We start from the raw sequence: 24,422 nt of genomic DNA, 5'->3' as shown, positions 1-24,422 counted from the left end.
AAATGTTGATTTAAATAATTTATTTCTATACCACTCTTTTTATTAAAAATCAGTTGGGGGTGGGAATAAATGCCTCAGCATCGTTTCTGTCACTGTTGATATCAGAGTGAATTAAGAGTCTTGTATCTCTGGGAGTCATTGACTACTACATAACATTTAGATAAAGTTGAACGTCAGAAAGAGGTGTATGCAAAAGATCAGTGCCTATGTTACTAATTAAACAGAGGCGAGAGAGGCGAAAGAGAACTTTTTATATTTTATTTTTTATGCTATCATAACTTACTGCTTTCTGTTATACAATCTTTGGCAAGATCACCTGTTAAGCTTTTAAAATGATTTCTCTACTTGTGTGCCAGTATCTTCCTGTGTTTAATGAATATGTTTTCTGGAAAGTGAACAAATAGGGAGAGATGGACATAAATCCGCGAAGCAGAAAGCAAACAGAACCATTTTTGTAGGTATATAAAGTATTTATCTCATAAAGTATATAAAATAAAAGCATCTTAACATAAGATATGTTGCTGGTAACTGTAAATAACAGTGTGACTTTTTTTATAAATTGGAAAGTTTTTTTTATTTCAAAGCATTTGTGCAATTCAGAGTTCCTTCTGTGTCTGTTCCTTTTTTGAAGAGCTTGTTATTGTTAGAAAAACTGATCTACAAGGAAAAGCTGGCATAAAGACAGAGTTGAATTATGTGTGCCTCTGTGGATAAAATTAGATCGCTACCACAAATATTAATATTTTTCTTAGGTCCTAGTGTGATTAATGTACACACTCCAGAGATACGCACCCGGGGAGGATTTATTTTGTATTGGAAAGGACTTTCTGCGGAGGAAGATGCTTCTGCTGCAGAATAAATTAGTTGTGTTGAAGGCGGGGAGTATATTGAGTTTAAGATGATTTATTCAGTCCTTTGCAGTTTGCGCTTAGAATAATGTAAATACAATCTCCACCAGTAAAATGGTCTGTCCTAACCACCAAGGGCACAGCGCTCCTTAGAATATTATTTCTGCTTTCCTGCAAGAAGCAGATGTTGATATTCATAAGGAAGGGGACACCAACGGGTCCTGGGAACTTCAGAGTGCATTTGGATATTGGGTTACTGACAGCAAAGTGTAGCTGTAGTCTTCTAAAAGGTAGGCGTTTGCTGTGTGGCCCAAGCCAAGGAAAAAGTTGATGGTACACATTTTGTAAATTTATGGGTGGGCTCTACCTTTCGCCTGAAATAGGTACGTAGCAGAGTGGTTGCTATTCTTCGTCAAAAGAGTAATTTCCATAATTGAAATCACATGTGACTACTTGGAATCCCTCGCGTATTTTATTCTGCAACTCTGGGTTCTTCCGCTTCCCTGTTATCAGGTGCTTGTCTCAGAGGTCAGAGGTCATATTTGTTTGTCATTCGCTTACCTAGTATCAGTGGTCGGGACATCTGCTTTTACTGATTTAAGGATGGTTGGTTCCCCTGATAGCACAATTAAGAGGAAATAATGTTCTTATAATGAATTTTAGAAACACTGATGGTGGTGGTGGGGATTAATCAAGAATGGGAGGAAGGAGAGTAGAAGATAAGGAAAGGTGGGGACAGAGGTTAACCAAAACTAATACTATAGTTAAAGAGTCTTTGGAAATTTCATTATTTTGTAAGTCTATTAAGACATCATTTTAAATATTTTAACAGAAATAACCTACCTGGATAATGCTTCTTGCAGAAGAAATAAATTATTAGGTTGAACCCCAGTAACAGGTGAAGAATATGTCCATACAGCTCAGATGTTCAGATGCCCTGCAAAACATTAAAGGCTATTGTCAACGTTCTTGCTTTTCCACCAGAGCTATATTGTAAGAGCCTATTGTTGAAGAGGCAGCACATTTTGTTGCAGGTTATAGAGAATCAAGTTGGCTATGAGGTGGAATTTTCATCCTTGTGTGTTGCATCAACAATGCTGGAAGAGATCACGTAAGCTGTTGGCAGAGAAAAGTCATTAATGGTCTTTTCACTGATGAGCTGTAATATATAGCCCTTCCTAGTAAGATATGCTCCTTGGTATAATAGTGGCATGACTATTATGGGGTAGTCATCTGATTTCTGATTGAATTTGAGGCCCACTCCATAGGAGCTGGGTCATATCTGGTACAATACATCTCATTAAATGACTTGGCCAAGGAGGTCTTAGGTCTTAGGGGAGAACCTACAGCTGTTGCTCTGTTGAATGGCGATCCTGTCAAATTACTTTCTAAAGAAGGCATGCTCCCACTTTAGTGCTGTTCTCAGCCTTCATTAAAAGAGTTTCCTTTTACAGTGAGCAGTGGTTAAAGCAAAGATTCACAGCTGTTCAAAGAGAAGGTAGTGAATGACTATGAAATGTCTTAATTTAAACAAGATATCAGTATCCTCCTCTCTATGCTCAGGGAACAAAGTGAAATAAGGAGTAGAAAGAATGCAAAAACAGACTGGAAAGGACCATTGAGAAAGCATTTTCTGGACACAACAGTCAAAAATCCTCACGAGCTGTGATTACCTCCATAAGACCCACATGAGATTTCTCTCTCATGATTTCATCATATTGAGGAGAGAGAGTTTCATGAAGCTCCCGATGGGTGATGGGAAGGTTTCATTCTCTTTCGTGGTGTGGCCAGTGATAATTTGCCCATGGTCCATGAAGTAATCACCAAGTCATGTAAACAACCTTAAGTAAAATCAGTAAAGGGAAAAATGTTTAAATATTTGATTGGTTAAATATCAAATTAGGATGGGACTTGTTTAAAAGAAAGGTTTTTGTATGATGAACGAGGGTAATAGGGGTGGAAATGAGCCACATTCTACATATACATGCAGGCACTTGTTAAAGGATAAAAGAAAATGAAACATTATTTTATGTGTGTGGTTACCAAATACCATATACAACTTATAAAATTTAAACGAGAAACAGTCTCCCAAGGTGTCATGAAAAGATTTATATCTGAGGTTTGATTGGGATTTCCTTTCATTTGATAGGTATTTATTGATTGTTACTTATTATTATGTATTAAGGGCTGATTTACACTGTGCAAATACATAAGCAAGCTAAACAGATAAGGTTTCTAGAAGCATCTATTCCAGTGAAAGGAGGCGATTTACATAATTTCATATAGAAAGGCCATTAAGGGAAAGCAAAGGAGAGGGACTTGGGAATCCTACGGAAGTCACCTGAGGTGCCATTGTCTACACAATGCTTTTCAGGATCCAGTGTATGAGTAAACTTGAAACATCAAAGAAAACAGAACCAGACGGGTAATCAAAGAGGGAAGCAAAAGTGCCAAGCGTTCAAGAAGCCAAGCGAGATCCTGGCTCCAGTTAGGCATTTGAGAGGGACAGAGACAGAGAGAGATTAGAAATACATTCATAGCCTCGTAGTCTGGCCATGGTCCCTGAGTAAACACCTGGGAATCAGTCTCTGGAACACACATTATCACTTGTGATTCTGATTGGGGCACTCTCTGGATTGTCTTTGAAGAGTAAACATGACATAGGCTGGGAAGAAGCAGATTTCTTTTTGGTAAGACGATCTACCAGCAGATTTGATATTTGATTCTTGGTATCATTCCTAGAAGGTAGTGAAATAACTTCATGTCTGAAAGTGGACTCTTTTATATGGATTATATTTGAAGCACAATGGGGTACCATTTTGCAAATAAATATTGTATCTTGTTGTGGTTTCATGTGATTCTTCTCTTATTCTGGCTTATTTTAGAATCGGCTAAAAAGAATATAAGGAAACCAAATATTGCATTGTGTAAAAGCAAGACGTTTGGTCAAACTTGCCAACTATTATTTTGCTTTAATTACTCAAGGACGCTTTTAAATATTCAAGTCTGGTGATATGATATCAAGACTTAAGAAAAGAACTAACATGAACAATTCTCTCCATAGATTGGTAAAATAATAAAATCTGAATTTAGCGAGTGACTGTGTGTGTGTATGTGTATGTGTGTGTGTGTATGTGTGTGTGTATGTGTATGTGTGTGTGTGTGTGTGTGTGTGTATGTGTGTGTGTGTGTGTGTACATGGGAAGGAAGAGGAAGTGGGCACAATTTTAATCTTATTTCCTTATTAGTCATAAGGTCAACCTGAATTTTACAGTTTAATTTTTTTCTGTTTCTCATTTCTGAATCTGAGGTCTTACTTCAGGGACTCAATATGGGTCACACATGACAGGTCTTCAGATGGATTGTGACGTTCATTTGTTTTAAAGAATGTCCAAGTTAATGCTCAGCTTCCCCGTGAAATATATTTTCACTGGATGATTGACAGCGGCTTCAGTGTATGACTGTCAAGTAGAAACAAGAGGGGGATTGTCATGGTGACGGGGTTATTCTGAATATTGACTGTGGCATGATCTACATGCATCAATAAACTGACAGAAATACTAATGGCCACCGTGTCTATTTCAACAGCCTGCTTATGATATTGTAAATCCAAATACATATGCAAATATATGCAAATGTAATTACTGGTAGAAACTGACAGATTCATATGTAACCCCTTCCTGCTGCACTCCCAATGACTTGTGGGTTGATACTTATCTCACTATATAATTGTCAACATATATCTTTCTGCTGGCATATACCATACCTATGTCCCTATATACTTTCCTTGGATTATTGTACCTATTCTGGTTACAAAAACTGCTTCAGAGACAGAGAGAACAAGAGAACCTTTACTTCCTTCTGACCTATATCATGATTCCCAGACCACATGATTCTGGCTGTCCTTATGGGGACCTAAGACATAACATAGGAAGTTCATTCTTTTCTTGCACTGAGAATGGATTTGGGATTAAGAACAAAATCCGTTACACATGTTTTCCTATATCAAAATCCTTTTAAATACTTCTTTTGTTCTCACAGCATGTGACCTCATTAGTTAGCAGATGTATCCTTATTCCAATTTGGGGAGTAAAGGTGTCTAGGAGATAAGTGACTTTTTTGAGGGCTACAGCTAATAGAAGAATAAACTACTTGGGCCCACATCTGTTGACATACACTCTAGGTCCTTTTCTGTAGGTTCTTATTATTTTCTCAAGTTGAGTACACACTAGTGAATTCATGATACAGCATAGGAAAGTAATTTATAGCACATGGTCTGTTTATTCCTCATTTCCTAAAGCACCTGATTAGAAAGTTCTCGAAGGGAACTAACATGATTAGCTCTGTGTTCTTTGGCATTTTAAAGGGACTCAGAATGTGATGTTTCTGATCACTTCTTTAACATGTGCTACTTTGATTCGATCTGTTACCTTGTACTTTAATTCCAGGTGCTAAGGGCAGTTAATGTGAAAAGGCATGGGATGGTTACCAGGGGACCACGGCCTTCCTTCTTTCCTTTCTTGCTTTCTTCCTTGCTTTTTTCCCTTGCTTCCTTTCTTGCTTCCTTGCTTTTTTCCTCCCTCCCCCTTCCTTCCTTTCCTTCCCCTTTTACCTCCCTCTCCCCTCCCCTTCCTTCCTTCTTTCTTGTCTTCCTTCATTCATTTCTTTCTTTCTTTCTTTCTTTCTTTCCTTCTTTCTTTCTTTCTTTCTTTCTTTCTTCCCTCCTTCTTTTTCTTTCATCTTTTCTTTTTCCTCTCTGTTTTCTCTCGTTCTCTGCCTCTCTGTCTCTGTCTGTCTCTGTCTCTCTCTGTTTCTCTATGTCTGTCTGTCTCTATATGTCTGTATGTTTCTGTCTCTCTCTGTCCCTTTATGTCTGTCTGTCTCTGCCTCTCGTCTCTCTCTCTGTCTCCCTCTCTGTCTCTCCTCGTGTCTCTCTTTGTCTCTCTGTTTCTCTGTCTCTCTCTCCCTTCCTCCCTTTCCCTCTCCCTCTCTTTCTCTCTCCTTCTTTCTGACCTTATGACCAAAAGGAGAAACTAAATTCTTGGTAAGGAAGGAAAAAAAAGCCTCTCTGAAATACAAAGTCTCCACCATCTGGTTCCCTCATTTCTTTGGATCTCTTAAGATGGGCTTATCTCTCTTGGCTCTTGGAGTCTCAAATTGAAAACATTTCTTTGATTTATGTAAGCTGCCTTGATTTATGCACTGTTAAAATGAATATCAGATGGTTTTATACTTTTGCGAAGGCAATAGCTTAAACAGGTAAACTTTATCATATCATCTGAAAATCGTAATGGTGAGACATGGATATTAAATAACATCGCTTAATTGTTTCAACTACCTTGGTATTTGGGATTTGGCCATAACAAAAATTGACTTAAGTTGAATTACAAGACTTACATCCAACACATATTTATTTTGTACCCAGATAGATATAGGAAGCTAAGAGATCCTTTCACCAAGGAAGTTAGGTAAAGATAACAGATAAGTTCCATTTTAAAGAGAAACAGATGCCTGGAAGAAAAGGCAGCAACAAAGAAAAGACTGTGCTTGGATCAAACAAACTGAGAAATTGGCTGTGCAGCGCTTCATGAATCCTTCAAGGGGAAAAGAATAATCAAGTGAAAACTTCACATTAAGCAAAATGCCTAGAGAACCCTGTGAGATACTTTCCCAGGAAATTCAAACCTCATGAGGCCCAATGACATACATCGCGTATCCTCGAATTGATTTCTGAGCACCTTCATGGTTTAGATGACTGGCTTGCTAACAGGAAGTCAGAAGAAACTATGCACCACATTGTTTCAGAGGCCCGGGCCACAACAGCAGCGTGGCCTGATTTCATCGGTAAACAGTAGATGGAAAGAACTTAAAAAGACCTGGTATTATTTTGTAATGAGTGTTGTACTTGAGGTAAGGACAGTGTATATGTATCAAATGTATTAGTTGTTAAGTTATAGGTATAAGTTTTGCTGCGAATACTATCTGGTGAAATCAACTTCTATTGCGTTAATATTTTACATTTGCATGTGTTAGACCACAGACATAACTAAATTAGGGGCCATAAAAGCCTGCAAAAGGATCTTTCCAGGTAACCTAGTGGGACAGGTTGCGCTACCAGCTCTTTAATTTCACAACTAATGTAGCTCATTGACCTTCCTCTTTTTTATCTAAGCATAGCTGCTTATCATCAATGTAAGACTTACCTAAATATGATGTGTGTGCCCCACCCCCAACCTTGATCATGGATCCTGGAGACTGTATTCCACAGTGACCTAATAAAATGTCTGAAAGCCTTCATAAATGGTCTTTCTTCTTCAAAGCTCATCTAAACAGGTTCTCTATTGTGGTTGTTGTACGAGTAGACAGAATAAGCAGGAAGAGAAAGCAGTAGGCATGGTTAGACTTTTAGCCAATAAACTAGGTCAGCTTCTGAGACAGAAGGTGTAGCATTCTTCATAGGAAGGAAGGTAGTAAAGGAGACTGAACAGAGTGATGCCAATGGCTCTACTGAGTCATGTGAATGGCTATAAACACCTTGCCCCATCCTCCTATGGGTTCTACTATCTTAGGCTTACTTGCATGCAAATTTGTTCTTTGTCTCTCTTCTGAACCAGAGGCGTGAATCTAAAGGAGTGTTGGAGTGACTATTGGTGTCAGTGTGGACACTTGCACAAAGTCACAGAATAGGAGTATTATGACCTAGTCTTGCCTTCCTTGTATTGATACCAACCCAAGTCAAAGCACCAAAGAAATACTTGCATAGCACATTTACATCTCCTGCTGCATTATTCACAACAATGGTCAATTAATCCAGTCAACAGTCCAGTTGAAGATGTGAATGAATAAAGAAAATGGTGTACCTACATTCAAGGAAAGTTTATGAAGCCCTCGGTAAGCAGTCTAGAATGCCAGCCTGCCTCACTTCTTTTATATATATGATTTATTTATTGTATGTATGTAAGTACACTGTCACTATCTTCAGACACACCAGAAGAGGGCATCAGATCCCATTACAGATGGTTGTGAGCCACCATGTGGTTGCTGGGGTTTGAACTCAGGACCTCTGGAAGTGCTCTTAACCACTGAGCTATCTCTCCAGCCCTGCCTGCCTCACTTCTAAGTAAGCTTGATCTTGAATAACTGTACTAGTTTGGTTTTTTGGTTGTTGTGACCAATATCACCACCAAACACAATTTGGGAAGAAAAGCTTATTGGGCTTACAGGTTACAGTCCATCAAGGAGAAAAGCCGAAGAAGAAACTCGAGGTGAAACCCAGAGGCAAGTACTGAAGCAGGGGTCATAGAAGAAAGATTCCTACTGACTTCCTCTTCAATGTTTGCTTGGCTTCCTTTATTATACAGAATTAGTCCACTTCCCCACAAGAATCACTAAAAACAATGGGATACCCTCCAGTTGATCTTTAATCAAGAAAATGCCCCACAGATTTTCATGTGGGTCAATCTGATGAGTATGTTTTCTCAATTAAAGTTTCTTCTTCTTAAATGACCCTGAGTGTGTCAATTTGATGAAGCACTAAGCAGCCCAGTAACTTATCACCAACTTGATTTAGGAAAATTATTTAAATTTTTAAATATTGGTGATACTTTTAGTCTTAAGATATAGAAAACAACAAAAGAAAAGAAATAGAAAGATAAGTCTGCCAGACAAATATAGAGGCAGATGCCATTGGACTGAGAATGGGGTCCCCAATGGAGGAGTTAGAGAAAGGATAGAAGGAGCTGAAGGGGCTTGCAACCTCATATAAGAAGAACAACAATATAAACCAAACAGATTCCCCAGAGCTCCCAGGGACTAAACCACCAACCAAAGAGTATATTTGGAGGGACCCATGGCTCTTGCCGCATATGTAGCAGAGGATGGCCTTGTCTGGCATCAGTGTGAGGGGAGGCCCTTGGTCCTGTGAAGACTGGATGCCTGGGCGGGGAGGTGGGACAGAGTGGATGGGTGGTTGGGAGAGCACCCCCATAGAGGCAGGGGGAGAGTGGATGAGATAGGGGATTTCTGAAGGGGAAACTGGAAAAGGAGATAACATTTGAAATGTAAATAAAGAAAATATTCAAAAAAATAAATTTCAAATATCAAAAAAGGAAGATAAGTTAAACCAAAAAGAAGGTATAATTTAATTAATTGGATATCTATGAGTATTTATAGATGTATATATAATCTATAAATATCTAAATTTATGTATCTATCTACAGATATATATCTCTAGATATCTATAAATATGTAGATAAATTAGATATATTTATACAGCTATAAATACTTGTAGATAACCATGTAATTAAAGATTTATCTATAGAAATCTTTATGGATTTTGCAACCAAATATGGGTACAAAACAGCTATGGGTTTACTCAAAATTGCTTAATATGCACATATACTTTGTTTGATAAGAAATCACGGATTTGACATTGTAGATTGCTAGATGATAACATTTTCATTGGATTATTTGGTGCTTGTTTTTCAATCTCAGTCATTAATAACAATCTGAGGGCAAAATTTGTAGTAAACTTCGCGTCTGCTTTTCAGCCTGTCACGCAGTGCATAATTAATGTACACAATGAGAAGAATCCAAACCCCCAAGATTGGCCTGCACCGTTATTAATTCAAATCTTGGACCACATAACTCAAGGAGTCACATAAAAATGAATTTCCAAAGGCAATAATTTGAATGAATAAGAACATGTTGACATATTTCTTCCATTCCTTGTACACAAATTTTGCGTCATGAGTTATAATCCAGAAGTAAAAACCCAATGTCATTCTTTAATACTGCTTCTAAAAGGGACTATCGATTTGAATTCCCACCATTCAAAATTAGATTCTCAAATTAAGCTAGCATTTGAACCTAAAGGTTTTCAACATTGTGCTGCCAAATGCTTGAGGGCAAAACTGTAAAATTCAGTCATTTAAAAGAGGATTGATCTAAACCAGGACACATATTTGTATTCCAACAAAGGGATGAAATTGTAGGTGTTTGGATGCTAGATTATTTTTCTTTAAGTATTTGTTCTAAATACTTTTAATTACCCTATGTTCCACTTGAAATACTTATCCTTATCTATATTTCTCTTGAGCCTCTAGGAATAGTGCACATACTGACTTTTTAAATGTATTCTACTGGGATAATTATTAAAAAATAAGTGCACAAATCTTAAAATAAGACAGTGCACAAATTTCTGGAAAGATGATGTCACATTGTCATATCTTATGTTTTACTTATCATCATCAATAACAGGGTCAGCCACAGAAGAATGGCTTATTTGAATATTATTTTCCTTGAAGTATACCCTACTTTCATTTTTACATGTGATAACGTAACCAATTATTACAGTTTTTGGCTTCATATTACGTTGTACACAATACTAACAAAGCCTTTATTTTAAGACAATTATCAGACCAAATGTAGGGGAAGTCATAGATTTAAGAAAAAAAGCATTATCTTATAATATCTATTTTATTTAACCTACTTTCCACAGTATTAGGAAAAGGAAGAATGATTGAAATATTCCGATAAAATCCTCCTTGAATTACTCCACAAAACAGCCAGAAAATATTACTATTGTAGATCATAAGGCAGGCCTAAATTAATGTTTTAGTGTTCAATCTCTTTGAGCATCATTATTTTTCAAAATACCTAGAGGGGAGGAGATTGGGTAAATATTAATTTATTCTGAGCATTCTGAGCATATAATCATCTAGACTGAATATCAACAATAGTCGTGGGTTTGGTGAGCTGAAGAAAATTTTCATTTTCCTTTTATATCGCTGATAATTTTTTGAAACAGCTAATATAAAAAGATGTTTAGCATGAGAATCCCTGGTTCCGGGAGGATTAGATTACTAGCATCAGTTTAGTATTTCTGAGACAATTGTCAAAAATGACTTTAAAGCATGCTTAATATTGAAACAGACCCCATTCATACCTTAGATTATAACCCAGATAATATAATGGAGCGCTGATGAAGCTGCTTTTCAAAGCTTTTATAAAAGGAATACATGAGTGCTGAAATAAAAATATATGTTTATATTATATTCATAATAGATCTGATTATTTCCACTTAATGGATGAATATATGAGCTGAGGTGTGCCGTGACTCACCAGGGTGACAATAGATTGAACCTTTTTTATTCAGAGCAGTTGCCTTGCCTCTGGTCAGTTAGTAGTTCATGAAGAGCACAGACACCAGGGGATGGGGCACTGTAGTTCATGGATCTCAAACACTTTATCTTTAATAACCTTAAATGATTCTTGTAAGAACAGAGCTTGTTTGAGGTATTTAGCCTGGGAACAGAAATTAAAACAGATGGTTAAAATTGTATTTTTCTGTAGTTGTGCATAAAAACCTGCAACTCACGGATCTATTTTCAATATTAGAAATGCACACAAATTTATTGATGCAAATAATTCTAGGAGTAGAAATTTCTCTTGGTTTGCCAACAAGGAAAGTGTTCCTGTAATTAATAGTTTCTCATGACACCTATGATCAATAAATCTGCAGTCAAATAGAATGAGTCGTTTACTTTTAATTAAAGATGTTAATTTCACTTAAGTTTTAACCTGTCCCAAGTGTGGCTGCCTGAAGTTATGTCCATACAGAAATGACAATTTAATCATTAACCCATAAAGCAATAAAACATGAGCTAAACTGTCAGTTTTAACCGTGTGCTCCAGAATCATAAAGCTATATAATATCAAAGCTTGCATGATCCTCCTTGATTAACCTCTATGATAATTAGCCTTGTAATAAGTACTAAAGTAACACACTCATTTTTAAAAATCTCATCAATTTTTACATCCGCTTTATTTTTAGCATACTTTCGTAGTCACAGCAAAATCAGAACGTTTGGATATATATGTATATATCCAAAACACTCAGAACTTGCGGCACCACCAACAGCCCATGGCAGGGTGGCCCTTTCTCTGTAACTTAGGCCTACATTGCTGCACCTTCATCACCTGAAGTCGTGGTTTCTATTATGGGTCTTCCTTAGTGTCATGAATCCTATATGTAACGACATTTGTCTGTCTGTGTAGTATCATCTAGAACAATCTCATTGCTCCAAAAACCTCGCTGGTGCTGGCTACCCTCCTTCTCCAGCAGCCCTGGGAAGCACTGATGGTTCTATTGTTTGTATAAGGTAGAAGAATCTTAAGTACATGTTTAGTAGAAGAAAAACTTCCAAGCGGTATAATTTTACCTATATAACATTTTATAAAAGTCAATTATGTTTTTCTAAAGGTTATGTAGTAATGAGTTATTTTATGATTCGTTTTTTTTTAAATCTCTAAGAATAAGCCCAAGCACATGCACACACATCTCACTAGATTAACTAATAAAAATTTAGTATTTCTTTGCTCTATTTCATTTTAAAATTACTCCTTCTACGAGCCATCAAAGTTAAGGGATTGTTTTCATGTGTTCTTTAAATATGAATAGTGTGTGTGTGTGTGTGTGTGTGTGTGTGTGTGTGTGTGTGACACACGTAGGAATCAAATGTCTATTAATATATCTGAATGTATCTGCCCTGGTTCTAGTATCTGGCTTTCCAGTATTGATTGTAGCAGCTCTGTCCTTCTGTCCTTCTGTCCCCACTGGCTTCTGCACTGATCCTAATTCGCTATCTCAGGACCTTAAAGTTCGGTATGGATTAGTCTGTATTTCCCAGAAGCAGGTCCAATTTCAAAGGTTTGAATGACTATATGGATGGTCAGAGACATTTCTGTCTTACTTCCAGACTTCCGCGGTAGACATGCTCTAGAAAAGTAGCTAATAAACAACAGAAATCTGCTTCTCATACTTTTGGGAGACAGCAGTCAGCAATCATGTACTGACAGATCTCGTGGTGAATTAGGAACCACTTCCTAGTTCATACACAGCCATTTCCCCTCAATTCTCATACAGTGGGAGGCACTAAAAACAGTCAGTTTTAGGATTCTTATGAGGGCACTGATAACATTTGTGGGAATCTCTCTTTTCATAACCATATCAAGTGCCAGACACTCCCCCCAAGCCTTTTCCTGGTACCATCATTGCTACCTGATACCATCCCACTGACGAAGAGTTTCAGTGTCTGGATGTGGGAGGGGTCATAATATTCAGTCCATAACAACAGATAAGGAAAAGACACAATAGGCAAAAAAGAAAGGCTAAATAGGTATTACTTTATTAGTCAACTGCCCCATGTACAATTTGGGCTTTATTCCCCTGGGAGATATGGAAGATATACTCAGAAATGTTCCACTTGGAGGGAGAAATCCGACATGTACACACACTCCAGTAAACTCCACATAGATGTGCATTCCACATGGATATGCACTCCGCATGGATGTGCCAAGGGTGGAGAAACAGAGAGTGGGATCCCTTCTGTCCCATGGATCCATATATCTGTTTCAACATTTACAGAATTGCCGATGACAGTTAAGAATGCAAAATCGCTCATAGTATATTTAATTTTGCTGTTGAAATACTCACTTTTAATAAATATTTCACAATTGGAATTTTTTTTCAGTCTGCACTACACTTTCTCATTTTCAGTTACATTCTTGTTTTTTTCGATTTTTTTTTCCAGGAAATATTTCCCTTCGGTACCATACAATACTGCCTTTGTTCTGATTCCATTTCCATGACCAGTCTGAGCTGCTTCTGTCAAAATAAAAGTTTCTAATGTGCTGAAGAAGCTCAACTCCACATGCCAGACTTTTATTTTATATTCATGTTAGTAAATCAGTTTTAAGTACCTTAGGGACACACTCAAACATTGACCACTTTATTCTGCTTTCAAGATAGCTTAACATATATAAAAAATTAAATGCTTTTAACTTCAGTAAGGCTCACTTCCAGAGCAAACTGATAGGGTGAAATGGGTGACCAAAGACAAAATTCCCAACATTTCGCTGTTCACTGATATCACCTAAGGTTTTAGTGAGACTCCAAGATTTTTTTTCATGTAAATATTGAATCAGATTTGGGGAAGCTTTGAGGAGACATTGATTTATGGGGTTCCCATTACAGAAAGCATCTCCAGATGCTGCCAATTACCAGTCAACTTTGAGAGGGACACGATAGACACATGATAGCCTGCCATGTACAAGTGGGGTTTCCTTTCCATGTAAAGACATAGTAACAGAAACATCTTATTCTTCCCTTTCTTCCCATGTCTGCTATTACTGAGCCAGGTCAGAATCTCATTGTCACTGGCTTCGTGGTTAGGTAGCCTCCTACCTGTTTCAAGCCTCTCTTCATTTGGTCAATACCTGTCATCAAGAAAAGACCCAGGATGAGGCTTCTGCTCCCTTGATAGTCAGATGCTTCTCTCTATGGATTACAGATTCCCTTCTAAAGAATGTCACATACATTTCTTTATGAATCCGAATCTCACAATTGGGTTTCATAATACCTCTTTGCAATGGACACTGAAATCCACTTGAGAATGGTCTGAGATTTGATTTAGCTGAAGACGTTCTCTTTCACCTCCACCAACCTCCCCACATTCCCAAAGTCCTATTTTGTCTTCTTTGTCTGTCATTCCTGTAATTCTGTAATTTAATTACGAGCAGCTCTTCAACCTTCTCTCTTACTCCAGCTCAGAGGGAATTCAACCCCTGGGTACACAAATCTCTTTCTCCCAATTCATCAGCATCTGCTTGTCGCATGCTTAGCTGACTGAGAAGGCTCATTCACATGCCTTAGGTTTCTTTTTCCTTCTAGCCTTATAGTTTTGTACAACATTAACATATTTTACAAATCTGATTTGATTCTGTATAAGCATTTGCACAGCCTAATTAGTTTGGTGTAATAGCTCACTGTGTTAATTTCCACATTACTTGATATTGCATTGCTTTGGTTATAAACATTAAGACCAACAGGATCATTTCTGAGATAAAATAAACAAAACAAACCCAGCACCCACCCCCATTCCCAATTTCATGATTTGAAAAGATGGGAAATATTCTATGTTTATACTCTTTTGATTCAATGTCTAAATAATCTTTATTATCATGGAAAAACCTGTGGTAAGACTTAGTAAACCATCACAAGAAAGGCTGTCTATATAGACTAGTAGTAATTCTGCTAATAGGACAGTCATCTGTCCCCTCCCTCAATAAGAACACTGCAAGGGACAGAGATGAAGCTAATTCATGTCAATGCCCCAATGGGCTCCTGATCCAGATAAGAAGATATGTGCTTCACAAACAGAAGACTGATGAAATTAACTTTACATTCTCTTATGGAGTATCTAGTATACTAAAACCTTGGACATAGTTTAAACCAAGAAAACATGTAGTTGAACTCAGAGACACAACTTATTAGTTGTGTAATTTGATCATTACTTGATTGTTTTTCTTTATTATCTTTAGTAGAAGTTTCTTTGAAAGAGAAATAACTAACTTCCCCACTCCTTCCTGTTCTAGTACCTGAGACTTTGGAAGCCACAGAAGTTCAATGACAGTGATAATGTGTGGACTGTTGTCTATATGCAGGTGAAGGCAGGCACAAGAGAAGGCAAGGCCTGTTATTGTTCAGTGAAAAGGTAAGGCAGGCATAGAGTTTTGGGAGAGGAGAGACATTTAATTGAGATTAAAATATCCTGCAGATGTCATGTGGCCCACCCATGATAGCGTGGGTTGGTAGGTTCCCTATTTAATATTTACCACTACAATAATGAGACATAGAGATGCTGTTCATATATTGTGATTATTTTCATCATTGCTTGTGGCAAAGAGAAGTTCCAAGAAATTGAGTGTAGCATTGGCTTCTTCATTCTTATGCAGATCTAACGTCAACTTTCGCACATGGCCTCCAAGAATGAAACCAGACTTCAATAAGACTTCTTTACGTGGACTGTGTCAGATGTCCTTTTGTTGAATGTTCACAGTTTCCTTCTGGTGTGTCTATACAGATCCTTCTCTTAGATGGAAATAAAAAGCCATTCAGAGGACTGAGCCCTTGACTCAACATCACACAGCAAACATCGCTTCTTCTCCCTTGTCAGACGCCAGGCAGTTCTGCTTTCAGTTTATTTCCTCAAGGCAGAGCAGTTCAGAACCAGAAGTCGGACTGGGCCATTTAAGGAGTGAGATGACTTCATGAAACAGGTCTGTGTTCTGGGTACCAACGGGTGTACATTTGGTTAATCAGACACACAGAGACTGGCTGAGTGTGAAGGGGCAAGTTGATATATCCCAAACCAAAGATTTCTTGGCTTTTATGCTAGGAATGCTCTTTATTGATGTTTTTTTTTTAAGCAGGCATGAACAATAATTCCTTTATTAATCTATTCAACATTTGTACGTTTTTGATTTATGATGGTGGGGCCTGTGGGAGTTCATACTAGCCATACTTTAGTTATTTGGAATTTTATTGGATAGTTTATTTACATTACAAATGTTATCCCCTTTCCTGGTTCTTCCCTCTCCCATCCCCACTCCTCCCTTGTCTATGAGGATACTACCTTTCCCACCCACCCACTCCTACCTCAACACCCCAGCGTTCCCCTACACTGGAGCATCTAGCCTTCACAGGACCAAAGGCTTCTTCTCCTATTAATGCCAGACAATGCCATCCTCTGCTACATATGTGGCTGGAGCCATAGGTGCCCCCATGTGTACTCTTTGGTTGGTGATTTAGTCTCTGGGAGCTATAGGGGGTCTGGTTGGTTGATATTGTTGTTCTTCCTATGAGGTTGCAAACCCCTTCAACTCCTTCAGTCATTTCTCTAACTCCCCCATTGCGGTCCCCATGCCCAGTCTGATGGTTAGCTGCAAGCATTCTCATCTGTATCAGAAAGGCTCTGGCAGAGCCTCTCAGGAGACATTCATATCAGGCTTCTGTCAGCAAGCACTTCTTGGAATCATCAATAGTGACTGGGTTTGGTGGCTGCATATGGGGTGGATCCCCAGGTGGGGCCATCTCTGGGTGGCCTTTCCTTCAGTCTCTGCTCCAATATTTGTCCCTGTATTTACTTTTGTATTTTGTTTCCCCTTCTAAGAAGGACTGATGCATCCACATTTTGGTCTTCCTTCTTGAGCTTCATGTGATCTGTAAATTATATCTTGGGTATTCCAAGCTTTTGGGCTAATATCCACATATCAGTGAGTGTGTATCATGTGCTTTCTTTTGTGACTGGGTTACCTCACTCAGGATGATATTTTCTAGTTCCATCCATTTGCCTAAGAATTTCATGAAGTCATTGTTTTTAATAGCTGGGTAATACTGTGTAAATGTACCACATTTTCTGTATCCACATCTCTGTTGAAGGACATCTAGGTTCTTTCCAGGTTCTGGCTATTATAAATAAAGCCAGAATTGTTTTTTCTGGGAATTTTTTCAGTGGCTGGATGTTCACTTTGACCAGCCTGCAAAGCTGGGGTAGGGGTAGAAGATGAGCTGTACATAGCGTTGTCACATTGCTCGTGTTTATCCAATTCTATTTCACTGTTCCTTTCCTTCTCATATAAGAGCACATATCAGATCTGCAATTTTTTGTACAGCTTTAAGTGTCCAAATGATACAGTTCTTGGCAGTGTCACTGTTTCTTCTGTTTCTACTTTTTTCTTTTGGTATATAGAGGAAAAAATAACATTTGACAACAGGCATTTAGAAATGTTACAGAAGGAAAGTAAGAAGCCATCTCTGTCGACCTATGACTGGGTCTTTGCCATGGAAGGGATGGGAGAGTGTTTTAGGGTTGCTAAAGTATCTTCTTGCATTTACGGCTGACTAGACTTCTTAGGGAAGAGAGTGCCTATCACTCACAATTATGGGCTATATGTGTCCTGCTTTATATTATATGCAGTGGGAAAGCTCCTGGTTGAAACATTTGGGAATATTTACTAATAATGCATTGAAAACATGAAGAACAAATCTTTCACAGTGGATGATCAGTAAATAATCATAAGTTTGCTGTCTTGGAAGACTTTCTTCTGACTGAAGTGAGATATCCGGAACAAAGGATTAGTTTCTAGTTCAAGAACAGAATGTTGGAACTAAAGAAAAGGTTCAGAGGTTAAGAGCACTTACTTCTCTTCCTTAAATCTGCATTTGGTTCCCAGCATCTTCTGTAATTACTACCTCAATGCCCTCTCATGACTTTGGTAGTACCTGTATTCACATGGTGCATAAATGCCCCCCCCACACACACACATACAGACTTGAGACTGAGAATATGAGACAAATGGTAAAGAATTCTTTCATTTCCCAGTTCAGCAATCTGATTACTACACTTCATTGAAAATCAGACTGTGTGGAAAGAGTCTGATAGAACTAGTTGGGTACATTGGATCGTGGATTTCAGTAAACTTATTTTGTACTTGTTCCTGTAGTTGTCCCCACACAGAAAATGGTATTGTGCTTATATGTAAGACCATAACTTCTCTGAGCTACAGGACAAATAAAGAGAGGGTAAGGAAATTTCAGAGTCACAGCTCAAGGGTTGTGAACTGACAGAACCTGAAATATATACCAGATATGATATGCAAGAGATGGAAGGAAAGGGCTACACTCTAGGAAAATATCTAGGGATTACATTAGGATTTCCCTTGTGCTCAGAAAATAGATCAGGAACGGTAGAGGTAATCACGCTATGTCAGGGAGTAGGATGCTTTTGGAATATAAGTCTCATACTAGGGTGATTTTTTTAGCTTTGATTGACACATTGAAAGGATCCAGACCCTGAAGAGAGAAGATTTTGTGCATGTAGGTAAGGGTTTTTCATATTAGGCTCATCGAGGTAAGAAGAGACACTCACAAGAGCTATTCCTCAGGAAAAGGCTTCCAGGTCGTTTACAGCCAGTTTCCTTCAGGTCCTGTGTCTGAAATATGTACAATCTTCAACAAAAGAAACTTACCTTCAAGGCATGAGGCAACCAGTGGCAATGGCAAGAGTCTACATTGTTTTGGGATCATCTGCTCAAAGGTAAATTTCCTATGCCTGGTACTGGAGATTATGAGGCTACAGCTCATAAGTACAGCATTATAATCTTAAGTGGCATAATTTCATTTTATAATATAGTATATTATATACTTTATTATATATATTCCTTCCTCTGCCTTTATATTCTCCCCTGCCTATCCAGTTAAATTCACCACTTATTTGTCAGTTTTCAACTTCCCCTTTCATAACATTTTTACCCTATTATTCCCCTATCCATATTTCCTTCTTTACTTCATATAAGATATAAGATAGTATGAGATAGAAACGAAATAAAATGTAAGAAGATATAATGGAAATAAGATAGACATAAGGTATAAGATATGAGACAATATGAATAAAACTAAATCTATCATAGAATTAAGCTGAATCACTCTTTAACATATGCCCAGCAGATTTATCATCCTACCTACAGATACTTGATCAGCTGTATTCATTGTTATTTTATTTATAATATCTAGGAAATAGAAATAATTTAATTGTCATTCAACTTATATGCTGATAATAAAAATGTGTTGCCTGTACAGAATTGAATCCTGTTTATCTATAACAAAAACTTAAAACACAAACTTTGATAAAGATATAAGATTTAAGACACATATGAGATGATAAAAGATATAAGTATAAAAGTATGGGAAATGACTTTATAAATAAGACTCCACTTGCCCAAGAATTAAGGCCAACAGTGGACAAATGAAATCTCATAAAGCTAAAACAGCTCCTTAGAGCAAAAGAAAGAAGTATACAGAGTGGGAAGGAACTTTTGCCAGTTATACACCTCACTGAGAATTACTATCTAGAATATGTAAAGAACTCAAATCAAGTGAAAAACAAACAAAAAGCAAAGTCAAGAAAACTAAAAATCCAATTAAAAAAAGTCTACCGATCTGACTACAGTTCTCAAACAAAAAAAAAAGTCTAAAAGATTTGACAAAAGAAGAGTTCACCACCTTAACAACCGAGAAAATGCAAAATAGGTTACTGTAAGATTTCATCTTTCCTCAGCCAGAATGGTTAGATCAAGAAAACAAATAACAAAAGCAACCTTGGCTGTGGAGAGAGGAGAAATCTCATTCCCTGTCACTGTGAATGAAAACTGGTTTAACTAGTCAGGAAATCAGTGAGGGGAATTGTCAAAAAGCAAAAACTAAATCTTGCATATAATTAAGCTATATCAGTCCTTAACATATGCCCAGGGGATGTATCATCCTACCCCACAGATACATGATGAGCCACGTTCATTGTTACTTTATTTACAATATCTAGGACATGGAAATAATTTAGCTGTCTTTCAGCTTATGTGTTGATAATAAAAATGTGGTGGATGTACAGAATTGAATCCTATTCATCTATAAAGAAAACTGAAATCACAAACTTTGTATGTAAATAGATAGAACTACAATATGTGTCGTGAGTGAGGTAACTCAGAAACAGAAAGACAAATGATATTTTGTCTCTTAGTTGTAATTCCTAGCTTGGGATCTTTAGATATGAGCGTATAACAGAGTAACCTCAGATTCCAAGAACGTAAAAAGGGACCAAAGAAGAGAGGGAGGCCCTAAGAGAGAAAATCATGCCTAGTGATTGTAAATCTAGCTGGTGATGTCACAGACCTCAGAGGAGAATGAATCACCACCGCTTTCCTGAGCAATTCTGATCACCAACTTCATTCTTTTTTCTTTTTCTTTTCTTTTTTTTTTCAGAGCTGAGAACCGAACCTAGGGCCTTGGGCTTACTAGGCAAGCGCTCTACCACTGAGCAAAATCCCCAACCCCACCAACTTCATTCTTAATACTCATCCCTACATCCACAGTTCAGTGAAGCTCTAACCCTTCATCAAAGAAGCTTCTTTTTGCAGGAGACAGAGACCATCACAGAAATCAAGAACTTCTCAAGGTACAGAGAACAACTGGCCTTGGGTACAAACCAGAGAACCAGGATGTCTGCTATGAGACAGTGTTTTCTGATTATGACAGGAAAGTGGTATCAATGGAATTTTGACAATAGGACCACCTAAAGAAGACCAGAATAGTTGCAACTAAAACCCAGGTGTCATACCAACATAAATGATGTAAATATCACAATACCTTACAGCTAGATGTAGGGCCATTGGTAATTATTGGCACTGAGAGAGGGAGAATCAGTTTTCTCCAGGGATGAGACCTTGATAGGTTGACTAATCTCAAGTGGTCAAGGGGCCAACTCTAAACATATGTATATGTGAATAACACTTAATGGAATCAACAGATCACATATACACCCCCTCACACACACCTTATACACACATGCATACACACAGATACCAGATATATACACACTCCTCTCTCTCTCTCACACACACACACACACACACACACACATAACAACACAACAATATATAGAAAAAAATGAATTTGAGAAGGAATGACAGAAAACAGGATACAGGGAGGAGTATAAATGATGTAACTACAGAATATGTGTATGTAAGAGATGACATGACACATACGCACATGTGTATGTGAAATTTATTTTAAATAAAAAATACAAATATGTTGAATGTTTGTATTTTTAAAAATATCCCAAATCCCATTAATTAGTAGACAGGTGAAATAGCTTTAGACAGATTAGGAAATGTAGATTTCATAGAAAGGAGTGCTGTACAGGACCAAATAGCACTTCTAGATGTTAAAACCTTTAATGCACCAAACAATATTATTACTACAAATCTAGATGATGGTGCATCAGTATCAGCGACTTAAAGTCTGTGAAGTGACTGGTAGAACTGGTAGGTAAAATGGAGAAGCTGACAATTATACTTAGAGTTTTTAGGTCTCTCAAGAGTGATATCGTAAGTATGCAGGCAATAAAGATGCAGAAGCTTTCAACACCAATGTCAAATGTGTCAATGGCTTGGCACAATTGGTGTTTGTAATGCAACCTTCTTTTAAGCAGCAGAATACTCATTGTTTTCCATTGAAAATGGAACCTTTTGAAGCTAGATTACTTCCTATGCCATATTTAGAACTCAATGAATTTAAACTAATTAAATATGTTTTTTGATCAAACAGAATTAAATGAATAATAAAAAAACAGATTGACATCTAGAAAAATCCATAAATATTTGAAAATATAGTAACCCACTCATGGATGCACAAACTGGCCAAAGAAGAAATTTGAAAAAAAAAACTAAAACAGCGTGTCAGTACACAACAGAGCTTACAAAACTGTGGTTAGGTGTGGCCATGGTAACTGCACACTCAGAGACGTTGAAAGCATTTACGCTAGTGGTCGCATCCTCTGCTTTGAAAGCTAAAAATAAAATAAATTATATTTAACAAAAGCAGAGTAGTAATAATGATAGAAGTATAAAAACACATATTAGATGGAAAATAAAATAAAATTCCATATCATAAAGATAAAATGAAATACAAATTGCACAGAAAATCAATGGCTGATCAGGAAAGTAAATGCATGTGAGAAATGACCATATGGGACAATGAGGAGGCATTGACTGTTACACGTTCTCAAAGAATGAGAAGTGTAGACTAAAAACCGGAGGCTACTAAATGTGAGATCTCAGATTGCAAAAAAAAAAAAGTATAGTGGCAAGATCAAATGCTATCCTGCTCACCACAGTTTACCCAAGGAAACCCCACTCTGCACAGCCATAACTATACCTAAGAACCTTCTCTAAGGGATATTTCCAATACAAACATCTTCATCACAGAATTCAACCAGACTTTTGAGAGAGAGAGAGAGAGAGAGAGAGAGAGAGACACACACACACACACACACACAGAGAGAGAGAGAGAGAGAGAGAGAGAGAGAGAGAGAGAGAGACTGAGAGTCATACTGTAAGTCTTAAAGAAAGAAAGCTAAAGAGGATAGAACATCTCACTTTGCCCACAAGCTGCTATGGTCACAGAAGTGGTTGCTGGATAAAGAAGTGTTCCTTAAGGACACAGGAAATTACCTAGAATGGTCTCCAGGTAATTCAGAATAAGACTGTACAGATGGACCTGTTAGCCTCAAGCCTCTTTGGTGCTCATGAGGTCCCAGAACTGACTCTCAGTGGTTCATATTCCTAGGGAACTAAAGGTCTTGCTGCCCACAATGGTGTGGTCAATACCTGAGAGATTCACCCCTGGAGAGTAAGTACTTCACATAGAGAACTGCCTTCCTTCCTCTGCCTCTGCCTCTCTCTTGGAGACACCCCAGCAGCACCCCACTGATACATTTTCTTTCCCTTCACATTTATATTGGGGGGATTAAAATGGGGGTGTTAAAATGCTTTTGAATTCATCTCGCCCACAAACAAACGCTTCCTGCCCATCACTCTATGCAGAAGGATTATTGAAGGTGAGAGAGGAGTGAAGAATGTCTTGGGAGGCAGCCAGAATCGCCATTTTCTCCCTCAAATTAGATTATCTAAAGGAAAACTCATGATCTAGTGCACAAACTATTTCCATTTCCCCCTGAGCATTGTTCTGTGGTTATTAACATGTTTCTTGGTTGGATTGTTCAACTAAACCATATTTTTTCTTTAAAACAAACAGATATTCTATGTGATCATTAAAATCTCTACCTAATGGGGAAAAATGCCTCTTATAATGTATGTGCTGTTAACTAGCAGTGTGTGCTGGTGCATGGGGGAAAGGTGTCAGGCTATAAACCATCACCGGAATACCGTGGTGGTTCAGTTACTTTGTGGTTTTAGCCATGAATCTTCTTTGTTTACATTAGAATTAATCACATTTAGTGACCCTTCGGTAAGTGTCATTGTGACTTGTCCTCCTCAAGCTAAGTCCATGATTCAGTATATGTTATTATGCTTTAGGGTACACGAGAACAGGTGACCCCTCTGTGACCTACACAGGCACTTGAGTGGAGAAAGGTTCACAGGATGCCTACGATGTTGAAAATAGATATTAGCACACATGGGCATCACCGGCATACAAAACTCACACATGTATGAGTAATATACGCTTAAATGATTGAGAGTTTATTAAAAATGTGGAAACTGAACTTTGCTAAAGAGACTTCAATAAATAAACTTACCTTACCTCTATTTTCCTTAAAGTACTTTCAAGGAATCCTTGATTTTAGAAAAATACATACTCCTCCCCTATGTACACACTCATATATTTGGGATCAAAACATAACCTCATAAATTTCCTATTAGAAAAAAAAATTGCGATTCTCTAAATGGGTACTCTGGTTCACCCGCTTGAGGGTCATACTCAACCTCCCCAGGTTGAGAAAATAAAGCCTGGAAAGAAGTCCAAATAATCTACAATAAATTAAATTCTTCCATTCTTGGGGAAGCTGCTTGAGATCAGGAACAAATTAGCATATTTCCCAGTCTCCAGATGTGCTCTTGCATAATGCGAGCCGCTTGTTGAATCTTAATTTTATATTAAGAACTACTAATCTCCATGTAGCATTTATAAAATACACAGCCAAAGTTTAGTGATACTTGACCCTGATCATTCTGAACTGTAACTGGACTCCTAATATTCTTAAAATTTGGACCAAGTAATGGACACGAGCTGTGGACTGTAATAGCTTGTGGGGTCTGAAAAATTGTTCCCATCTCTCTTCATGTTGCATTTCCCTCCATCTATGAGAAACAAGAGGCAAG

General features: G+C 37.6%; 1 long non-coding RNA gene across 3 annotated transcripts in view; it reads right to left on the bottom strand.

The window, feature by feature from the left end:
* Window positions 1-24,422, bottom strand: part of LOC102550301 (uncharacterized) — a 173,006-nt gene that overhangs the window by 141,606 nt on the left and 6,978 nt on the right. The window contains exons 2-5 of one of the 3 annotated variants that reach the window (XR_010060883.1): window positions 13,345-13,515; window positions 10,971-11,153; window positions 2,522-2,689; window positions 1,692-1,785 (exon numbers count right to left, since the gene is read on the bottom strand). This is a non-coding gene — a long non-coding RNA (uncharacterized LOC102550301). The remainder of the gene's footprint in view (window positions 1-1,691; window positions 1,786-2,521; window positions 2,690-10,970; window positions 11,154-13,344; window positions 13,516-24,422) is intronic. The other 2 variants (XR_010060885.1, XR_010060886.1) reach the window with 2 other exon arrangements.

The sequence above is a fragment of the Rattus norvegicus genome, chromosome 20 (genome assembly GCF_036323735.1).
Source record: "Rattus norvegicus strain BN/NHsdMcwi chromosome 20, GRCr8, whole genome shotgun sequence".
NCBI lineage: Eukaryota > Metazoa > Chordata > Mammalia > Rodentia > Muridae > Rattus > Rattus norvegicus.
Note: the sequence above shows the minus strand (reverse complement) of the source record. Positions and strands in the feature narration are given on the sequence as shown.